At 41.4% G+C, this 17,498-nt stretch overlaps 1 protein-coding gene across 3 annotated transcripts in view; it reads left to right on the top strand.

Moving 5' to 3' along the window:
• Window positions 1-721: 721 nt before the first annotated feature.
• The window catches only part of rhbdf1a (rhomboid 5 homolog 1a (Drosophila)), a 117,077-nt gene continuing 100,300 nt past the window's right edge, over window positions 722-17,498 (top strand). The window contains exon 1 of one of the 3 annotated variants that reach the window (XM_034189732.1): window positions 722-1,110. The gene's annotated coding sequence lies outside the window, so the exon portion shown is untranslated. The remainder of the gene's footprint in view (window positions 1,111-17,498) is intronic. The other 2 variants (XM_034189731.1, XM_034189733.1) reach the window with 2 other exon arrangements.

The following is a 17,498-nucleotide window of genomic DNA, read 5'->3' as shown; positions in this document are numbered from 1 at the left end:
ATGAGTCCCTTCTAGTTCATGTAACTTTATACATAACAATGCTCAAGTTAAAACAAACAAAACACAAAACAGAATGTGGTTATTTTATTGTGATAACCCCACATTGTGAAAGCCTCTGTAAAAGTCGGAGACTTTTACTTTGAAATCTCCGAAGCAATGCCTTGAGTTTCAAGATGATTCATAACTTGCCATTAAACGTTGTAAAGAATAGTAATTGTATAACAATGGTAGCAGATATAACTCACACTACAGGTTGCTGGCAGCATAAAGCTCATAAAAGCTGTAAACACTTGACAAATTAATCAAAATGTGTTGTTTAGGTACTTTGTCATAGTCAAGATAGACGCGGTCTGTACAATTACATCCGGTCTGAATCTTTACAATGGCCTGGAAACACGTCAGCTAAGAGTTTGCTCAAAAAAGTAGACAATAATAAAGGTCCCTGTGTGTAAGTACAGTAAATGTTCAGTTGTTACAAGGAGAGAAAAATCTCACTTATTTGGCTCATTTAACATCGACAGTACATATTAAAGTGCTAGAAACGGTCTGATTTAGCCAGCGTTTTATGTTTATCTCTCTTTTTCTCGACATATACTCCACATACAAGAGTAATAAAAAATCTGAAGCATTATAAAAGAAAGGTTTTATTTTTGAGAGTAGTTTGTGGACAGATCCCTGGTAGACGATATTCGCTTAGTCACGGCCACGACCCAGGACAAACAGCGCCTCCCAGCGTCCACGCCGATTGGTTGCTGCTGGCGGCGGGATCCGCCCCCGTCACAGTCGGCCTTCAGTCCAGGGCGGGGCTGAGACTCTCTCCGCCAAAGCAAAGGCTGCAACCGGCACAAACTTAGCCCAGGTCGATCCATGGAGCACAGTGGGAACGCTGTGACCGCAGGCGGGAAGTACAGAACCGGACAGGAGCCACGTTAGGGGCCACAGCCAACCCGGTGTGGAGCAGGCAGGTTTAACGCCGGAGCGCCGGGCTGCGGGGCGGATAAAAACGAGCGCGTTTATTCCTGTGCCGCTGTCAGGATGATGTGACGAATCTGTCATCTGCCTCTTGGTTTTTCCCACCGCTGGAGATCATCTGAGCTGCTCGTTCTGAGCGTAAGTTGTGTGTCCTCGTTTCGTGAGGAGGAAGCGCTCTTGCGTCGTGATCGAGGTCTGAGGGAATGTGACGGGAATGCTTTGGGAACACGCTTTGAGTATCTGTGAAAATCTCAGGAAATTATCCACGACAGCTTTCCCAGCTGCCCCTGGTTGGAGTTTCAGGGTTCACCTGATTGGGTCTCTACCTGAGGGGAGATCAGATTTTTGTTTAATATCCTGGAGATATTAAAATAGAGCCAAGAAGCATGCCTGCCCCCGTCCCCAATTTCTTTAAAGATTCTATTCGTGTGAATAAGATTTATTGGTTTTAACATCTCAAATGGGAAGATGCTGCTAGAGCCTAGGTTGTGTTCACATTAAAGGCTGAAGTTTTCTGAATCTATAAATTTATGTATTATTTGTATTGTATGTGAGTGATGTGGGGGTGTTTCTTATCTCTTTATGTTTGTATTATTATTTTATATCTACTTATGTGCAGTGTTTCCAAAATAGAAGGTTCCCAGTGTTGCAGACCGAATGGTCCGCCCCTAAAAATCAGTCCCCCTGATTGTTCACAAATTAACACTTCATTTCTGCTTCAAACTGCACACCAGTCATCATCTATCTCAGTGACAGATATTTGAAGCTTTAGTACAACAATCATTTCCACATAAATTCAGCAAGATTACATCATAAAAGGCGGTGGAAGCCCCGCAGCTAAATGGGGCACTAGCTGATGCGTTCACTGCGCATTGGACATTTCAAAGCGTCACGGAATTTCGCCTTGTTTCTACTTAAAACTGACTGTAGAATGATTTAAGAGGGTTTACCTTTATCATTTAATAATCCCATTAATTCATTTGATTGCTTTGGGTGAAGAGACTCTGTCTCAGATGTGCTCTATGATTATTTATTTATTTATTTTGGCCATCCATTAGTGTGACGTTTTTACAAGTGTGATTTTATTTTTTTCTCTCTTTCCTCCCTCCTCATGCTGGATTTGGGCAGCTTGCATACATGTGGTCCTAAATCTGATTCATGCCAACTCTCTGAACTTGGCCATTATGAGAAAAGGCAGATCAGGCACAGTCCATCTACAAAGTGAAAGCAAACTGTCCAGACACAGCATCACATATGCAAGGGGAAAAAAGTGATACAGCACACTTCAGGTGATAATGTAAACACAGTTGCATATTGTACATGGCCCTACATCAGAATTAAGCCAAATTTCTGGTGATGTCACTGCTGTGAAAATAGTGAGAACAGTCAGATGTGATCTTCTCCGAGCGGTGTGAACAAACCAAATAACTTATGTTTTCACCCAGATTTGCTTTTGTAAACAGCCTGTAACCCACAATTTTACATATATCCTTATGAAATTTTTTTTATAGAGAATTCATATCCTGATAGGCAAGAACTGATTCAGTTTTAAAGTTCAAAATCAGAAAAAAAATCTTGGAAAATTGCAAAGATCCCTATCCTTTAATATTGGACGAATTTTCAAAAATTCATAACTCTCAAGGAAGATCGAATTTTTTTCGTACTTGAGAGCGTTACGTAGGATAGTATCTTTTTGAATCTGAGCCGGATTACAGGTTTTGTGGCCATTTAAATTTAGTATTGAAAACCCCATTTAATGTATATTTTACATTATATCTTAAACAAATGTGCCCCAATCACTCTCATATTTGAAAATGAGGTGCAGACTGGCACTCACTATCACCTGACAAAGTTTGATCTGGATCTGATCCGGATTGTGTATTTTGTGGATATTTAAGTTAATATTGAAAAGCCCATTTGGTGTACATTGTTTATTATATCTCAATCCAAAGTGCCTCAATCACTCTCATTTATGACAATGAGGTGCAAACTGGCACTCTCAATGAATACACCAAGTTTGATCCCTATCTGATCCGTATTGCGGATTTAGTGGGTGTTTGATTTTAACATTGAAAAGCCCTTTTGATCTGTATTTTGTATTATATTTTAGCTTATAAAAGCCATTTCTAACAGGACTTTGATCTTAAATTTTTTCCAAGGTAAAAATGAATTGGAAACTAGTGTTGGCAGAGGTTTGCGCTGTATTAGTGTGGTGCTTTCGTTCATTTTTATATTGCTTTTGATTTGGGCTTTGTCTTTAGATTTGTTTCAGATGTAACATGCATCTGATCTGTGAGGAAGTAGCTGCCGTGAAGAACTGTGGTACAAGGTTTACATCACTGACAAGTATAAATGTTAACCATCCAGGAAAAACAAAATCAGATCTGGTAAGCGATCAAATTCAGGTTACTTGAGCTGGTCTTGTGACTGTAGCTCAAATGATGTGTATTGATTTGTTCATTCTCATGCACACATTGCAAAAAAAAAAAAAAAGTCGGGTGTGTGTCACATGCGGAAAAAAACTAAAAAGTAAATTCAGGTCACTTCAGCTGGTAATGTAAACAGAGCTGTAGTTTGACTAATTCTGGGAAAATGAATAAGCTTAAATCACATGTTGAAATGCCATGCAGTGTGTGACACCATGACCTCAGCTGTGCTTGTCATCTTCCTTCTCAGCATCATTTCCATGTCACTTCCTTTTTACCTCCGCCAAACAAAGTTGGGTGGTGGTTACATTTTCAGCCGTTTGTTTTTGTCTTTCTGAACAGTCTGTAGCCCGCAATTTTTCGTAACATATTTCATATTCTCATTTTTTTTAAAACAGAGGATTCATATCCTGGTAGGCAAGAACTGATTCAATTTTCAAGGTCATAGGTCAAAGTTAGGAAAAATCTTGGAAAACTGGAAATATCCCTATCCTTTAACATTGAACGAATTTTCAAAAATTCATAACTCTGTCAAAAGGGATCAAATTTCTTTCATATTTGAGAACATTATGTAGGATGGTATCCTTTATCGACTGCCAAAGTTTGATCCGGATCCGATCCAGATTTTAAATTTTGTGGCCATTTAAATTTAACATTGAAAACCCCATTTACTGTATATTTCACATTATATCATAATCAAGTGTGCCCCAATCACTCTCCTGTTTAAAAGTGAGGTGCAGACTGGCACTCACTATCACCTGACAAAGTTTGATCCGAATCTGATCTGGATTGTGGATTTTGTGGACATTTGAATTTAATATTGAAAAGCCCATTTGGTGTATATTTTGCATTATATCTCAATCAAAAGTGCCCCAGTCACTCTCATTTGTGACAGTGATGTGCAAACTGGCACTCTCAGTGAATAGACAAAGTTTGATCCCTGTCTGATCTGTATTGTGGATTTGGCGGATATTTGATTTCAACATTGAAAAGCCCTTTTGATCTATATTTAGGGAATAACCCTGTTGTGTCTGATGATTTGCAGACACTCATGCTGGTTATAGGGTTGCAAATTAAGCTTTACCGGCGAAGTTTTAGCGGAGCAGGTAAAAAGGAATTTTTTCCGCAAATCATCAGACACAAGGGGGTTATCCCCATTCTAATCCAATTCCAGCATTTGCACGGTTTATTTTTCTGTAGGTAAATTGGTCAGCAAGGCTCACCGTGAGGCAGCGTCGCTCCAACAGTGGTCAGGGCGCGGGGTAATCCATCAAATGTGAAAATCCATCAAATGTGAAACGGTAATTCTGTGTCAGAATCCATATCAATACTTTCGTATGGTAGCTTAAATTCACCCATTTTGGTGTCATTGTCGGTACACGACTTTCTCTCGCTCTCAGCTAACAGCCCCATTATGACATCAGCGTAGTGGCGCGTGCAGCCGGTGTTCTGTCGAATTGTGCATCTTGTCACATTAATCGACAGTTCCACATCCCAACAATATTGCTGATGCATGCGCAGTTGCGCGGAGGGCTGCCCTGTCAACAGGAATGACATCTCATCAGAACACTGGTCAGGGCGTGGAGTAATACATCCAAATGTGAAACGGTCAAATATTTTGCCACCGTTACCCCGATATTATACAGCCTGAAATCTCACCCGATTAACCAGTCAGATTTGCAGAAAAAATGTGACTGGATTAGAATTTGTATTATAGTTTAGTTTATGAAAAGCCAATTCTAACAGGACTTTCACCAAAAAAAAAAAAAAAAAAAAAAATCCAAGGTAAAAATTAGTGGAATTCAAATTAGTGTTGCCGGAGGTTTGCGCTCTATGAGAGCAGTGCTCTAGTTATGACTGTTTCTATGAATTACATACTAGTTTGTGGACTACAAATTGCACCTGTTGAAAAATGCCCCTTGAAGAGACGAAGAAAAAACAAACGTATGTAATTTGTGCCTTTTTTCTGTATTATCAGCTCTTTATTTTGAGATTTTTGTGCATTGTTGTAGTGTACTTTTTATGGTTGTTTTTCTTTAGTGTGTTGGTTCCTCAGATGCCCTATAAATTTTTTTTTTTTTTTTTATTGTTAATAATGAATGCATGATTTTTCAGTATATAAGTTGCACCAGAGTATAAGGATCTCAGACTAGCTTAAATAAAAAAAATAAAAAAAAACGAACAAAAGTGACATACTCTGGAAAATACAGTAGTTCCTTTTCAGCAGAAATATAACTGCTTTCTACCAAAGTTGCATAATTCACTTAGAAAACACGGATGAAAAGAGCAGCACACAGTACATGCTTTCTTGGCCTCTCCTCACTCTCCATCAGGGTATTTCTTTCTCGGATGTTTTCCCTCTGCTGTGGCGTTTGTCAGGCAGTGACTCAAAATGACTCACCGGCGGTCACAAAGGGGCACAGGTTTCTCCGAAACCGGCACCTGAAGGTTAGACTTTGAATCATCAAGGGTTGAAAACTGCATTGCTCTCATGTTTTTAAAAATTGCACTCTGTTGACATTATAAAGGCCGCCCCGCGCATGGCTGATGCCCTCACACAGTACCTGAGCAGAGCGAAGTCAAACGGGCTACGTACTGTATCATATTAGAAACTGCTGAGTTATTTTGGCAGACTGAACTTGAGAGCACATGGCTCGTCCTGGTTTGTATTCCTGAAACCCGATGGCATGGAGGTGGAGGGTCACGGGTAGCGGAGGTGACTACACTAGTTGAGCTGAATGTGCGATGGTGCTCATCCTCTGTGTCTTCTCCAACTTTATCCCACTGACAGTATATGATATCGAGAGTGAGATGGGCGCAGCTCCGCTGGGGCAGGTGGACCATCTAGACTGGGCTGTGTTGACTGGCTGGCATGTGAGAATTTCAGTGGGAGTCATGCCTGCATGACTCATGGCGCGTTGTCTGTCTGTCTGTCTGTCTGTCTGTCTGTCTGGAAAGAGACGTACACAGCTGCGTCATGGTGGTATGTTCAAAAGAGCTGCGACTCTGGAGTTTTCAGTCTGAAGCCATGTTATCAACCTTTGCTTTCACTCTGTCCTTAACACCCACAACTCCCCTTTCATACATTTCTAACATTTAGCACCGTGGTGGTGTTTTGCAACATGCAGCTTAATCACTTCAAGATGATGCATTTGCAGGCAGCCATCTCTTTCTTTCTTTCTCATGCTCTCTCCTTGCAGAATTAATGATGTTTGTGAGGTGACACACTCTTTAGGATACTAGCTATGAATTTCCTGGAATAAGTTTGCAGAATTAGAATTCCTCCCGCCCCCCTCTGTCTCTGGATGGAGATAGACTGTATCTCAGGTCCATTGAAATGAGCACCATGTGCTGTGCAGGCATATGCACAGGACCATATGCTCCTCTGGAAGAAACAAAAATGAATTTGTCTACTGATGTAACTGTTGGGCTGGACTAATGCTCGTGTATTGGGACATGATACTTTGGTGGTGATTCGATACTGAGTATGTGATGCGTATGCTGCGCTTACACTTAGGCAGGATGCGTTATGAATGTCATATTTGCGTCATTCTTGGCACATTCCGACATTCTTAATGTGACTTAACGCATCTGAATAAGTTTCTTAATAATGCGTGTTGGTGCGTAGTATCGTATTTTTCGTGAGCATGTTCTTGTCTGTCAAAAAATCTTAATTGCTGAACCACTTGGCAATTCAGTTAAAGTTAGAGGCTAAACTCAGCAAAGGCCGAAGTGCCTCAGTGTTTAAATTAAAATCATTAGAGTAAGACACTGAGATCGAAGCCCGATTTGTGCTACTTTTTCACCAAAGCAATGACAAAAAGCTGTCCACACGTGAGTCAGACAGCACAAGACCAGATTTAGATTCTGGGTTAATCAGACGATTCAGTACATTAAAAAGGACCTGAGGCCTTGAGTGTTATTTGCAATAAAATTTGACACAAACTGGGCTTTTGCTGACTTACACCGCTTCTTGGTAATCCACAAGACAGTCTCGAAATATTCCCAGGGAAACATGCAAATGGTCCTTCTTCCATTTACGCTCGCTCGCCTTGCATTCGCTCTGCGCGCACGAGTAGTCTCATTGTGCCACGGATCCGACGCAGACCTGGAGCGCTTGGTCACAAATGGCGCAACAGAGTCTAGCGCTTCTGTGCAGACAGAATTAAATAAAATAAGAAGCTCCCACAGTTCAAAGCACTCGGGTCACGAAGTGAGAGGGGCACAGTGGCCAGAAATGCACTCGTAAATTGCTCCACAGACTGGAGTTTAACGCGCACTTGTGCGCACAGAAAGGTCACGTTTTCCACTGAGCCTGGAAGCTAAGTTGAATAAAATCGGCAGATGATCCGAGATCTGACAGTCATATCTCCTCGACTTGAACACTGAGGCCAAAAGAAAGAATAAGATCTAATGTATGCCCCTTTCATGCGTGGACTACTAACCCACTGCGTGAGATTAAAAGAGTCAATCACATTAAAAATCCTTGACCAGAGGCTTATTGTCACACAATATAAATATGGTCTTCATTGGTGGTTGGCTTCACTGGCGGTATTGTATCACTTCCTGTTCCGGAGCACAGCGGTGGGTTTTCTGTATCTGTTAGCTGTTTAATCTGCGCAGTTAGATTGATCTAGTTATCTAGATTACGATTTGTTTCCCAGTGTAATCTTTACGTGCTTACATAAAGCACTCCTTCTGCTGAATCCCTCTAATTATTTACACATTATTCACTTTGCGTGTTTTAGGAATCCGCTAGCTTAGCGTAGATACTAGCTCTTAGCCGATTTAGCATGGCGGCTTCTCCTGTCTCTCCCGCACTTTTCTGCTCTGGGTGTGAAATGTTTAGTTATTCCTCGGCCTCCTTTAGCAGTAACGGTACTTGTAATAAGTTAGCTTATTCGTAGCTTTGGAGGCCAGGCTGGGCGAATTGGAGACTCGGCTCCGCACCGTGGAAAGATCTACTAGCTAGCCAGGCCCCTGTAGTCGGTGCGGACCAAGGTAGCTTAGCCGCCGTAGTTTCCCCCTGGCAGATCGCTCCCGAGCAGCCGGAGGAAAGCAGGCCGACTGGGTGACTGTGAGGAGGAAGCGTAATCCCTAAACAGAAGCCCGTGTACATCGCCAACCCGGTTCACATCTCTAACCGTTTTCCCCACTCGACGACACACCCGCCGAGGATCAACTCTGGTTATTGGCGACTCTGTTTTGCGAAATGTGAAGTTAGCGACACCAGCAACCATAGTCAATTGTCTTCCGGGGGCCAGAGCAGGCGACATTGAGGAAATTTGAAAACTGCTGGCTAAGGCTAAGCGTAAATTTGGTAAGATTGTAATTCACGTCGGCAGTAATGACACCCGGTTACGCCAATCGGAGGTCACTAAAATTAACATTAAATCGGTGTGTAACTTTGCAAAAACAATGTCGGACTCTGTAGTTTCTCTGGGCCCCTCCCCAATCAGACCGGGAGTGACATGTTTAGCCGCATGTTCTCCCTGAATTGCTGGCTGTCTGAGTGGTGTCCAAAAATGAGGTGGCTTCATAGATATTGGCAAAGCTTCTGGGGAAAACCTGGTCTTGTTAGGAGAGACGGCATCCATCCCACTTTGGATGGAGCAGCTCTCATTTCTAGAAATCTGGCCAATTTTCTTAATCCTCCAAACCGTGACTATCCAGGGTTGGGACCAGGAAGCAGAGTTGTAGTCTTACACACCTCTCTGCAGCTTCTCCTCCCCCTGCCATCCCCCTCATTACCCCATCCCTGTAGAGACGGTGCCTGCTCCCAGACTACCAATAACCAGCAAAAATCTATTTAAGCATAAAAATTCAAAAAGAAAAAATAATATAGCACCTTCACTGCACCACAGACTAAAACAGTTAATGTGGTCTATTAAACATTAGGTCTCTCTCTTCTAAGTCCTGTTGGTAAATGATATAATAATTGATCAACATATTGATTTATTTTGCCTTACAGAAACCTGGTTACAGCAGGATGAATATGTTAGTTTAAATGAGTCAACACCCCCGAGTCACACTAACTGTCAGAATGCTCGTAGCACGGGCCGGGGCGGAGGATTAGCAGCAATCTTCCATTCCAGCTTATTAATTAATCAAAACCCAGACAGAGCTTTAATTCATTTGAAAGCTTGACTCTTAGTCTTGTCCATCCAAATTGGAAGTCCCAAAAAACAGTTTTATTTGTTATTATCTATCGTCCACCTGGTCGTTACTGTGAGTTTCTCTGTGAATTTTCAGACCTTTTGTCTGACTTAGTGCTTAGCTCAGATAAGATAATTATAGTGGGCGATTTTAACATCCACACAGATGCTGAGAATGACAGCCTCAACACTGCATTTAATCTATTATTAGACTCTATTGGCTTTGCTCAAAAAGTAAATGAGTCCACCCACCACTTTATCATATCTTAGATCTTGTTCTGACTTATGGTATGGAAATAGAAGACTTAACAGTATTCCCTGAAAACTCCCTTCTGTCTGATCATTTCTTAATAACATTTACATTTACTCTGATGGACTACCCAGCAGTGGGGAATAAGTTTCATTACACTAGAAGTCTTTCAGAAAGCGCTGTAACTAGGTTTAAGGATATGATTCCTTCTTTATGTTCTCTAATGCCATATACCAACACAGTGCAGAGTAGCTACCTAAACTCTGTAAGTGAGATAGAGTATCTCGTCAGTAGTTTTACATCCTCATTGAAGACAACTTTGGATGCTGTAGCTCCTCTAAAAAAGAGAGCTTTAAATCAGAAGTGCCCTGACTCCGTGGTATAACTCACAAACTCATAGCTTAAAGCAGATAACCCGTAAGTTGGAGAGGAAATGGCGTCTCACTAATTTAGAAGATCTTCACTTAGCCTGGAAAAAGAGTTTGTTGCTCTATAAAAAAAAGCCCTCCGTAAAGCTAGGACATCTTTCTACTCATCACTAATTGAAGAAAATAAGAACAACCCCAGGTTTCTTTTCAGCACTGTAGCCAGGCTGACAAAGAGTCAGAGCTCTATTGAGCTGAGTATTCCATTAACTTTAACTAGTAATGACTTCATGACTTTCTTTGCTAACAAAATTTTAACTATTAGAGAAAAAATTACTCCTAACCAACCCAAAGACGTATCGTTATCTTTGGCTGCTTTCAGTGATGCCGGTATTTGGTTAGACTCTTTCTCTCCGATTGTTCTGTCTGAGTTATTTTCATTAGTTACTTCATCCAAACCATCAACATGTTTATTAGACCCCATTCCTACCAGGCTGCTCAAGGAAGCCCTACCATTATTTAATGCTTCGATCTTAAATATGATCAATCTATCTTTGTTAGTTGGCTATGTACCACAGGCTTTTAAGGTGGCAGTAATTAAACCATTACTTAAAAAGCCATCACTTGACCCAGCTATCTTAGCTAATTATAGGCCAATCTCCAACCTTCCTTTTCTCTCAGAAATTCTTGAAAGGGTAGTTGTAAAACAGCTAACTGATCATCTGCAGAGGAATGGTCTATTTGAAGAGTTTCAGTCAGGTTTTAGAATTCATCATAGTACAGAAACAGCATTAGTGAAGGTTACAAATGATCTTCTTATGGCCTCGGACAGTGGACTCATCTCTGTGCTTGTTCTGTTAGACCTCAGTGCTGCTTTTGATACTGTTGACCATAAAATTTTATTACAGAGATTAGAGCATGCCATAGGTATTAAAGGCACTGCGCTGCGGTGGTTTGAATCATATTTGTCTAATAGATTACAATTTGTTCATGTAAATGGGGAATCTTCTTCACAGACTAAAGTTAATTATGGAGTTCCACAAGGTTCTGTGCTAGGACCAATTTTATTCACTTTATACATGCTTCCCTTAGGCAGTATTATTAGACGGTATTGCTTAAATTTTCATTGTTACGCAGATGATACCCAGCTTTATCTATCCATGAAGCCAGAGGACACACACCAATTAGCTAAACTGCAGGATTGTCTTACAGACATAAAGACATGGATGACCTCTAATTTCCTGCTTTTAAACTCAGATAAAACTGAAGTTATTGTACTTGGCCCCACAAATCTTAGAAACATGGTGTCTAACCAGATCCTTACTCTGGATGGCATTACCCTGACCTCTAGTAATACTGTGAGAAATCTTGGAGTCATTTTTGATCAGGATATGTCATTCAAAGCGCATATTAAACAAATATGTAGGACTGCTTTTTTGCATTTACGCAATATCTCTAAAATCAGAAAGGTCTTGTCTCAGAGTGATGCTGAAAAACTAATTCATGCATTTATTTCCTCTAGGCTGGACTATTGTAATTCATTATTATCAGGTTGTCCTAAAAGTTCCCTAAAAAGCCTTCAGTTAATTCAAAATGCTGCAGCTAGAGTACTGACGGGGACTAGAAGGAGAGAGCATATCTCACCCATATTGGCCTCTCTTCATTGGCTTCCTGTTAATTCTAGAATAGAATTTAAAATTCTTCTTCTTACTTATAAGGTTTTGAATAATCAGGTCCCATCTTATCTTAGGGACCTCGTAGTACCATATCACCCCAATAGAGCGCTTCGCTCTCAGACTGCAGGCTTACTTGTAGTTCCTAGGGTTTGTAAGAGTAGAATGGGAGGCAGAGCCTTCAGCTTTCAGGCTCCTCTCCTGTGGAACCAGCTCCCAATTCAGATCAGGGAGACAGATACCCTCTCTACTTTTAAGATTAGGCTTAAAACTTTCCTTTTTGCTAAAGCTTATAGTTAGGGCTGGATCAGGTGACCCTGAACCATCCCTTAGTTATGCTGCTATAGACTTAGACTGCTGGGGGGTTCCCATGATGCACTGTTTCTTTCTCTTTTTGCTCTGTATGCACCACTCTGCATTTAATCATTAGTGATCGATCTCTGCTCCCCTCCACAGCATGTCTTTTTCCTGGTTCTCTCCCTCAGCCCCAACCAGTCCCAGCCGAAGACTGCCCCTCCCTGAGCCTGGTTCTGCTGGAGGTTTCTTCCTGTTAAAAGGGAGTTTTTCCTTCCCACTGTAGCCAAGTGCTTGCTCACAGGGGGTCGTTTTGACCGTTGGGGTTTTACATAATTATTGTATGGCCTTGCCTTACAATATAAAGCGCCTTGGGGCAACTGTTTGTTGTGATTTGGCGTTATATAAAAAAATTTATTGATTGATTGATTGATTGATATTAAAATCACCCACAATCAACAAACAGTCAGTGGTGATTACAATTCCAGCCAGGAAATCTGAAAACTCTTGTATAAAGTGCTTGTTGAACTTAGGGGGGTGATAGATGAGCGCACAAAGGACAAGTGGGTTTGTCTGGAGTTTTAACAGTTGTATTTCAAAACTCGAGAAGAGTTCAGAAGGAGAGCGACAGCAGTGAAGGCTGGATTTAAAAACTGTTGCAAGCCCTCCACCTTTTCCAGAATTACGAGGCGCACTAAAATATGTGCAGCCCGGTGGAAGAAGTTCAGAAAAGGCCGAGCACTCACCCACTTGCAGCCATGTCTCCGTCAGGAACATAAAATCCAGTTAAGAGGGAAGGTTTTGTTGGTGACCGACCGGCAGTTTAACAGCGCCAAACGGAGTGCGGTGTGCTCGATGCGAGGAGTTTGAGCACGGGCGACCACGCGGATGTTTCCCCAGTCCACACCCCGCTTGCCTGCTCTCGACTACCGGGGGACGAACCAACACACGGGCGGATGCAGGTGATCCATGGGGCCGCATCTGTCCGGGGCCAATGGAGTGATCCACCGCATACGGGCTTCTGCTGCTCGCCCCGACAAGGACGAAAAATCACCACCACAAGCTCTCAGGTAGGCCCTTGCCTGAACAAGGACGCCGCCTCTCTTTCCCTTTCTCCTGGAGCGTCTTTTTCGGGGACATGCCCAGGAGAGCCTTCGTAGGCACGCCGGAATAGATGTGAGGGGAGGACAGTTTGTGGAATCATGCTGTTTCAAGCCATGATTAAAAAGTGCCTCATATGATGTTCGAATATTTAGAAGTGATTAGCGATCATATACAATTACAGCTGTAGCGTTCTGGATCCATACATGTATTAAAACAATGAATAGTCCAAGTAGGGCAGAGAGACGTTTCGCCGTGCGCACCGCTGGTGCCATCTTGCCCCTCCTGTCTGTGGAAGTGTCAGCATGAGCTGACTAGAGGGCATATATCAAAAATCACATTTATAAATACCTTCTTTGTCTTTCGGCTGCCCCCGTTAGGGGTCGTCACAAGAGATCAATCGTTTCCATCTCACCCTGTCCTCTGTATTTTCCTCTGTCATACCAACCACGTGTATGTCCTCCCTCAGCACATCCATAAACCTCCTCCTTCCTGGTGGCTCCATCCTCAGCATCCTTCTCCCTATATAGCCTGCGTCCCTCCTCTGCACATGTCCAAACCATCTCAATCTCTCCTCTCTGACTTTGTCTCCAAACTGTCCCACCTGAGCTGTCCCTCTGATATCTTCATTACTAACCTTGTCTATTGTTGTCATTCCCAAAGAGAATTGCAACATCTTCAGCTCTGCCACCTCCAGTTCTGCCTCCAGTCTTTAACTTGCATCTCCTACACAGAATGTAGTCCACCTGTGTGCACCTTCCTCCACTCTTATGCCACCCTGTGCACCTCCCTTTTCTTAAATTAGGTATTCACCACAGCCATTTCCATCCTGTTTGCAATATCAACTACCATCTGCTCTTCACATTCCTGCCCTTTATACCATATCTACCCGTTACTTCCTCCTCACCTCTGTTCTCTTTGCCAACATGCCCATTGAAGTCCGCGCCCATCGCCACTCTTTCATGCTTGGGTACACTCTCTACCACCTCATCTAACTCACTCCATAAATCTTCTTTCTCCTTCATCTCACAGCCTACCTGTGGTGCATATGCACTGATGATATTCATCATCACCACTTCAGTTTCCAAATTCACACTCATCGCCGTGTCAGACACTTGCTTAACCTCCAACACACTCTTAACATACTCTTCCTTTAAAATGACCCCAACACCATTTCTCTTCCTATCCTCACCATGATATAACTTGAACCCACCACCTATGCTCCTGGTCTTACTTCCCTTCCACTTGGTCTCTTGCACACACAATATGTCTACCTTTCTCCTCTCCATCATATCAGCTCGCTCTCTCCCTTTGCCAGTCATACTGCCAACATTCAAAGTCCCAACTCTCACTTCCACTTTTCTAGTTTTCCTCTTCTTTCCATGTGTCTCTGGACACATTTTCCTCCTTATTCTTCGCCCAGCAGTAGCTCAATTTCTGCAGGCATTCTGTTGGACAACAGCACCTGTGGTTGTTGTTAACCCGGGCCTCGACAGATCCGGTATGGAAATTTGATTTGTAATCTGCCTATTTAATTTTTTCTTCTTTTTTTTTTAACACTGGATGCCCTTCCTGACGCAACCCTCCTCATTTATCCGGGCTTGGGACTGGCACTCAAAATGTATGCACCCCATGTGGCTGAGTTTATAAAAACATTGTACATCACATTTTTGAGGCACCACCACCAGAAGAACCATACTGCATATTTGGTCATTAATATATAACACACTTTAAGTAAATTGCCTGCTTGCCAGTGCATCTTTAATCCCAGACTTGGCTGCATGAAAGTGGTAAAAATATTTTTTAGGGTTCAACAATGTTTTCTTAATTGGTGTATCACCATGTCTGACATGGCACACCATTCAGGGATCTTATTTTTGCCATCATAGATTAATTTTTACCCAAGGCTAAAATATGGCCATCGGTTATTGCAAAGACTTTGCGTCCATTCGTCCGTCTATCTGTACTCAGAAAACACCCAGTCCTGTTACTGCTAGGGTCTTCAAATTCGCAGGGAACATTCTTGGGACACAAACTTTGACCTATTTTAAGAGGTCAAAAGGTCACATCCTGTTTTGTATTTTTATGCCCATACGGCTGAGGGTATTTTAGTGCCTTGTATGGCAGCACCCTGACATCGGGGTGAATGTGAGGCATAATTGTAAAGTGCTTTGAGCGTCGTCTGTAGATGGAAAAGTGCTATATAAATGCAGTCCATTTTACCATTTAGCATTGCATATATATATATACTCAACAAAAATATAAACGCAACACTTTTGGTTTTGCTCCCATTTTGCATGAGATGAACTCAAAGATCTAAAACTTTTTCCACATACACAATATCACCATTTCCCTCAAATATTGTTCACAAACCAGTCTAAATCTGTGATAGTGAGCACTTCTCCTTTGCTGAGATAATCCATCCCACCTCACAGGTGTGCCATATCAAGATGCTGATTAGACACCATGATTAGTGCACAGGTGTGCCTTAGACTGTCCACAATAAAAGGCCACTCTGAAAGGTGCAGTTTTATCACACAGCACAATGCCACAGATGTCGCAAGATTTGAGGGAGCGTGCAATTGGCATGCTGACAGCAGGAATGTCAACCAGAGCTGTTGCTCGTGTATTGAATGTTCATTTCTCTACCATAAGCCATCTTGAATGAATGAATGAATGAATGAATGAATGAAAACTGTTTATTTCGAACATTTGATACAACAACAATTACAAGCTAGATCAGTAAAGACAACAACAAAAAAGTTCCTACTGTGTACCCAACATGTCCGAAAAGGGGTAGGGTGAAGCATCAGCTTATTTATCCCTACCCCTTCTTCCCCACAACCAGTAATACCCTTTGCCACATATACACATAAATTCCTACACACCTAAACCGATATCAATATATATATATATACATATATATACACACACATACATATACACATCAACATACACATATATACACATATACATATATACACATATATATACACAAACATAAATATACACCTACACATACCTACTTACATACAAAATACTATATATTTACAAGCCGAAGCAAACAACAAAAACACCCTAACCCTCATTACCCTTCCTCCTCCCTATACCCAGAAAAAACCATATTTTTGTACCGCTGTTTGAACTGGTTCATGCTTGGACATTGCTTGAGCCCCACTCCCAATCTGTTCCACATCCTCACCCCACAGACAGAAATACAGAAACCTTTTAATGTTGTTCGTGCCCACTGATGCTTTAAATTAAATTTCCCCCTCAGACTGTAATCCCCTGATCTGTTAAAAAACATATTTTTAATATTTGCTGGAAGTAAATTGTTTATTGCTTTATACACAATTTGTACTGTTTGAAAATGAACCAAGTCTGTGAATTTTAAGAATTTGGATTGTAAAAATAGTGGATTTGTATGATCTCTATAGCCAGTATTATGAATAATTCTTATAGCTCTTTTCTGCATTACTGATAGTGATTGTGTTGTACCTTTATAAGTATTACCCCATACCTCTGCACAGTACTGTAAATATGGTAAAACCAGTGAGCAGTAAAGAATGCGGAGTGAGTTGTGGTCCAGAATATGTTTCGCTTTGTTTAGAACTGAAATGCTTCTTGACAGTTTACTTTGTATATGTTTTATATGAGTCTTCCAGTTTATCTTATCATCTATTATCACCCCCAGAAACTTATTTTCATGTACCCTTTCAATATCTACCCCCCTCGACTTGTAACTGAACCTGTATATCTGTATTACAATAGCCAAATAACATGTATTTTGTTTTACTTAAGTTTAATGATAATTTATTTCTGTCAAACCATATTTTCAATTTTCCCATTTCTATACTGATCCTCCTCAGTAACTCCTGCAAATCCCCCCTGAACAAAAAATGCTTGTGTCATCTGCAAATAATACTAATTTTAATATTTTGGAAACATTGACAATATCATTTATATAAATTAGAAACAGTTTTGGACCCAATACTGACCCCTGTGGGACGCCACAAGCATTGTCCAAGCATGATGATGTATATTCCCCCCAACTTCACAAACTGTTTCTGTTACTTAAGTAGCTTCTCACCCAGTGCAACACCAACCCCCTAATCCCATACTGTTCAAGTTTATTGATTAATATGTCATGATTAATTGTATCAAAAGCCTTTTTAAGATCTATAAATATTCCAACTGAATGTAATTTGTGGTCTATGGCGTTTGTAATCTCCTCAACTGATTCTATTAATGCAAGTGATGTT

This window comes from Thalassophryne amazonica, chromosome 16 (genome assembly GCF_902500255.1).
Source record: "Thalassophryne amazonica chromosome 16, fThaAma1.1, whole genome shotgun sequence".
NCBI classification, from domain to species: Eukaryota; Metazoa; Chordata; class Actinopteri; order Batrachoidiformes; family Batrachoididae; genus Thalassophryne; species Thalassophryne amazonica.
The sequence above is the reverse complement of the archived record's forward strand: the minus strand, read 5'-3'. Positions and strand labels throughout refer to the sequence as shown.